This window comes from Abramis brama (genome assembly GCF_963993115.1).
Source record: "Abramis brama genome assembly, chromosome: 15".
NCBI lineage: Eukaryota > Metazoa > Chordata > Actinopteri > Cypriniformes > Leuciscidae > Abramis > Abramis brama.
Window position 1 is genome coordinate 26,546,939 of NC_139977.1, and position 6,109 is coordinate 26,553,047.

The 6,109-nt window shown below is 33.9% G+C and overlaps 1 long non-coding RNA gene across 1 annotated transcript; it reads right to left on the reverse strand.

Annotated features, from left to right (window-relative positions):
* Positions 1-504: 504 nt before the first annotated feature.
* On the reverse strand, positions 505-2,357 carry LOC311097355. The gene is made up of 2 exons (XR_014609245.1): positions 2,220-2,357; positions 505-1,220 (listed from the first exon to the last, which is right to left on the reverse strand). It is a non-coding gene; the product is annotated as an uncharacterized lncRNA (long non-coding RNA).
* Positions 2,358-6,109: the final 3,752 nt, after the last annotated feature.

Below are 6,109 nucleotides of genomic sequence, written 5' to 3' on the forward strand. Positions count from 1 at the left end.
TGTGACGGAGAACAAATTTATTTACAAGGGTTCTCTTCATTCAGTGCTCACTGCCTCTATTCAAAAGCGGGCACAGAAAGCATGCTCTGAATAGGACAATTCCTGCCAAGAGCAGAAGCACTTTGCATTAACAAGCCTACTTTGTATCCACAATGCACTACTCTACGTGTGGTAAGAATTTCCTGTTTGGTGTTAAAGAGGGAGGATGAAGAAATGTGTGACATCATCTACATTTTAGTGAAATATTTTGCACTTGAGCATGCTTGAGCAGTTATGTTATTTCATGACAAAATAGAATGACTAAATTAAGCCTGATCAGCCTGATCTTATATTGAACAAGATGTCAAAAATATGGCAAAGGTTTTGTTTTTGCTTTAGTGTTTACAATACAATCAAATCACGTACTGAGTGGTATTATGATTTGAGTTTGCATTAGCTTGTAAGGAGAACTGAAAACATTTCTCATGAAACATTCAAGTTTAAAGATTCACAAGCAGTCAGCACAAAGTTTAAACAAGAACCATTTTATGTACAGTATTTAACTACATTTCAAGCGCCACTTGATAAAGATTAACAATTTTAAATAGATGGATAAAAACAGTGACTTGGCACATAGGCATAATTTTCAAGACCATGTAATGACAAACCTTAGGATGCCATTTAAATAAATACAAAACTAAAAATTCAGGAACTAAGTAACCTGAATGTGTGAATAATTTCCTTAATGCACACACAATTTTCACACTGGAAACTGTTGCTTCAATTCCTCAAACAAACAAAACAGCAACATAATGCATAAATGCACCACATACTAAAACAAAAACAAGAAAACATGTAGGCTAACTTCTCAGCCCTGCTTTTCCAGCTCTGGTGTAGAGTTTTTTTTAAATATTGGGGCAACAGACTCCTCCTCTTGACACAGGCGCCAAACCACAATGCAATAATAATTGAGCAGTAGAAGCAGCAACATGACAACCAAGGCCAAAATGACCAGAAGGGCCACCACAAGTCTCTTTCTGGTGTAAAATGGGTGCGATGACCAGTGGTCACTGTGGGACGCTTCCTCCAGTGAGTGTTTAGGCGTGGACAGAAAGTGTTTAATCCAGGTCCCAGCGGGAGCAACAGGTAAACACAAGCATGCTTCTCTGTCACCCATCATCACAGAAAGAAAAAGCCTCTTGCCCACAGAGCAACTGTCACTACCACCTGCCAGTCAGTGACTGAAAAAGAAACATACAGTGATATGGTTAAATTAAGCAGCCTATAGTGCAAGTAACAACAACCACACACACACACGTTGGTACACCTATCATTACGAGGACATACTATAGACTTAACCGGTTTGGGTTTCCATGTTTATGGGGACTTTCCATGATTTTTCTTAGCCCTAACCCTAAACCTACCCATTACAGAAAACGTCCTGCATTTTTACATTATAAAAAAAACATCACTTGGTATGATTTATAAGCTGTTTTCCTCATGGGGACAGAAAAATGCCCCCCTAACCCTAACCCTAACCCTAACCCACCCTAGCAACTACACAGCAACACACTAAAAACATACCAAACCCCTTTAGCATCTACGTAGCAATGCCATGGCAACCCCCTAGCAACGTGAGTTTTCCACAGACCAGTGCCACTCACATTTTCTTTAGAAATAAATCTAGTCTTAAGCCATAACAATTTACCACGGCATTTTGTTCACGCTTTAAGAATCTTTAAGTTGTTTGTATAATTTGTTTTTCAGTTAACTTATTTTACGACAGTGACGACAGCGGTGGCAGTTTTATGACATTAGAATATGGCAGCATAATTAATTTGGCGCAAACTTTACTTGAGTGAACGCAAAAATAAAAACAAAACAAAAAAGTAAACAACGCTAAACCAGCTAAAACCGAATTCCTTTATCTGTTTTCCCATCAATTATGTTGTCCACTTTCACTTTTATTGTTTACGCAAGAGAATTAGCCTACACCGTTTTAGGGGAGGAAAAAGGCTTGTTTAGAATAGGAGAATCTCTCCTGACGTTCAGTCAGTGGAATAAAGAGAAACCGTAAGAACAGGTAAGATGATACCAGGCTCGCGCACTTTATTGATGATAATTAAATCGTCGTGTTCTAGATGGTGTGAAACAGTTTAAAATCATTTCGACAGACTGAACATGTTTTAATAATCAAGCTATCATTTAGTTGTGCACAGCAAAGACTAAAGCAAACTTACCTGTTATAGACGTCAGTAACAGTCTTCCCCTCGCTATAGATACCGCCTCTTAAATAGACTGTAGGGCGTTTTCATCATACTTTCAAATTCATATTGCGAGATAAACAAGTCACTTTTTGACCACTACCCCCATTACATACACGCCTGACTAATGCATCTCCACCTCTCCAGAACTGACAGTAGCTAATATTAAACTTTCTGGGAAATGGATAGTGAAATGTCTTTATTTACTGAAATATATATATATATGTGTGTGTGTGTGTGTGATTCTTCAATTGGGGGCTATTTTGCCATCTTACATTTTGATGAATGAAATTTGGTTGAATTTTGTTAGAATTATGTCAAGACAATGTTTACATGCTTTGATGTAAAGATATAATAATGGCCACGACTGAGCTTAAATATAATTTGAGTATTATATCTATTTGCCAACTGGCACTGCAAAACGTCATTCCCATCACAACATCAAAAAGTCTCATAATGCAAAGAATGTATCAAGGAGATCATTTAAACTCATTTATCTTGCAAACATTGTTAACCTTCAACAATACGTATAAAAAACTAAATGTTTCCATTCAGCGAATTACATATATTTTCTTGTTCTTACCATCAACATGTGTTTTTCTGTGTTCATCAAAGCACACTTTTGTTTAATTTCTGGAAAATTAATTTTAGATGTTTTTTCTTCATAGTTGGATGAGTATTTCATTAGGTTTTTTATGTAGCACCTCAATATTGAACATAAAACAGTTTTAAAGGTATGTTTGCTGTAAATTAAGCAACATGGCAGTAATGACATACTGTTCTGGTAATGACATAGTGTTTTGGTAATGACATAAATGAAAAGTGCACTGATACATAAAGCAAATTTAAAGGCTTAAATAATGACTTCTGGTGAGTGTTGTTGAAAGAAATGGACAGATGCGAGGAGATATATATAAATATGACACAACCATCAGCTTGAACATGTTTATTTCAATCATTAAGAAACACTATGTCATTACCAGAACAGTATGTCATTACCGCCACGTCGCTTAACATACCTTTAAAACGGTTTTATTCACTGTTCTGACCTTGTTGCACTGGAGATCTTGGGGGGGATGTCTGGAGATGTTGGGGAGGTGTTTGAAGCTACATAGTGTTGTACTTCCTGTCGAATTTTGTCATTGGCTCTTTTATTGTTTTGGTTAACTCTCCATTGTTTGCGTTTCTGTCTTTGCTCCCGTTTTGAAAGTTGTGAGATTACTTTAAGCTTTCCTGTTTCTTTTCTTCTTTTGTATCTTTCCTTTTCTCTGTCAATGTACTGCTGATATTTTACAGGATCTTCCTTCAATTTTTTTCTATAATCTCTAGACCTTTCAGTTGATTTCTTGGGAGCCATTCTGGTTAAAAAATAAGAAAAAATAGTTTTAGGAAGTAAGGCATCTCACTTAAGTTTCATTGTAAAATCACACTATTATGCTTCTTTAACTTAATTTATAAACACATAATATGATATAGATAGTGACACAGAACATGTCATTACCACCATCACTTGTCATTACCATCACAACAAGTTGTGTGTTGGTAATGACGTGTTGCGGTAATGACATTTTTTATTTTTTTTCAGGAAAAAAGATGCCAGGTCATGGATTTGCTAACACCACTCAACAGCTAGTACAAAAAGAACTTTAAATACACATAAATCATGTGAATATATATATATATATATATATATATATATATATTTATCAAAATATTGCTGCTACAGCATTTATGGTAATGACGCTGAATAAGTCTACTCCATGATCAGAAGGAATTCATGATTAAATTACTTACTTTTTCAGACATCAAATATCACTGTTCTTTCATGGCTGACATGTGCTCCCCTGCTAGTCTTCATTTCCATGGTTACGGCATAAACAAGTCTTACCCTCAAAAATATCCTTGTTGTAATCATAGACTGTCGCGGTAATGACAGTATTGTTGTGGACAATATTAAATTGTTAAAAATATTCACAAATTACACAGATATGAACCCGAATTATGCATCAAGTGCCTTTTTAAGTTACAGTTTAAACATATATTGTGATTTTTTAATGAACTGATAACATTTTATCACATTTTCAGAGCAGATAAGTTTTAAAGTCTGGGTTGGGGACAAGGCCTGAGTAGCCAAATATTAGTGATGAAAACATTTTTAAAAATGGAAATCATACTAATTTTAGTGTATAACATTTTTTGGCGGTGCAATAAATATTATTTGAAATAACTAAACTATTTATTTTATAATATAGTATTTTTAACATGAATGTATAACCTGGGGACATAAAAGTTCCCCTAATTGAAGAATCACCCATATATATATATATATATATATATATATATATGTATAACCTGGGGACATAAAAGTTCCCCTAATTGAAGAATCACCCATATATATATATATATATATATATATATATATATATATATATATATATATATATATATATATATATATATATATATATATATATATGTATATATATGTATGTATGTATGTATATGGGTGATTCTTCAATTGGGGGCTATTTTGGCATCTTACGTTTTGATGAATGAAATTTGGTTGAATTTTGTTAGAATTATGTCAAGACAATGTTTACATGCTTTGATGTAAAGATATAATAATGGCCACGACTGAGCTTAAATATAATTTGAGTATTTTATATCTATTTGCCAACTGGCACTGCAAAACGTCATTCCCATCACAACATCAAAAAGTCTCATAATGCAAAGAATGTATCAAGGAGATCATTTAAACTCATTTATCTTGCAAACATTGTTAACCTTCAACAATACGTATAAAAAACTAAATGTTTCCATTCAGCGAATTACATATATTTTCTTGTTCTTACCATCAACGTGTTTTTCTGTGTTCATCAAAGCACACTTTTGTTTAATTTCTGGAAAATTAATTTTAGATGTTTTTTCTTTGAATAGGTGGATGAGTATTTCATTAGGTTTTTCATGTAGCACCTCAATATTGAACATAAAACAGTTTTAAAGGTATGTTTGCTGTAAATTAAGCAACATGGCGGTAATGACATACTGTTCTGGTAATGACATAGTGTTTTGGTAATGACATAAATGAAAAGTGCACTGATACATAAAGCAAATTTAAAGGCTTAAATAATGACTTCTGGTGAGTGTTGTTGAAAGAAATGGACAGATGTGAGGAGATATATATAAATATGACACAACCATCAGCTTGAACATGTTTATTTCAATCATGAAGAAACACTATGTAATTTTCCAGAACAGTATGTCATTACCGCCACGTTGCTTAACATACCTTTAAAACGGTTTTATGTTCACTGTTCTGACCTTGTTGCACTGGAGATCTTGGGGGGGATGTCTGGAGATGTTGGGGAGGTGTTTGAAGCTACATAGTGTTGTACTTCCTGTCGAATTTTGTCATTGGCTCTTTTATTGTTTTGGTTAACTGTCCATTGTTTGCGTTTCTGTCTTTGCTCCCGTTTTGAAAGTTGTGAGATTACTTTAAGCTTTCCTGTTTCTTTTCTTCTTTTGTATCTTTCCTTTTCTCTGTCAATGTACTGCTGATATTTTACAGGATCTTCCTTCAATTTTTTTCTATAATCTCTAGACCTTTCAGTTGATTTCTTGGGAGCCATTCTGGTTAAAAAATAAGAAAAAATAGTTTTAGGAAGTAAGGCATCTCACTTAAGTTTCATTGTAAAATCACACTATTATGCTTCTTTAACTTAATTTATAAACACATAATATGATATAGATAGTGACACAGAACATGTCATTACCACCATCACTTGTCATTACCATCACAACAAGTTGTGTGTTGGTAATGATGTGTTGCGGTAATGACATTTTTTATTTTTTTTTCAGGAAAAAAG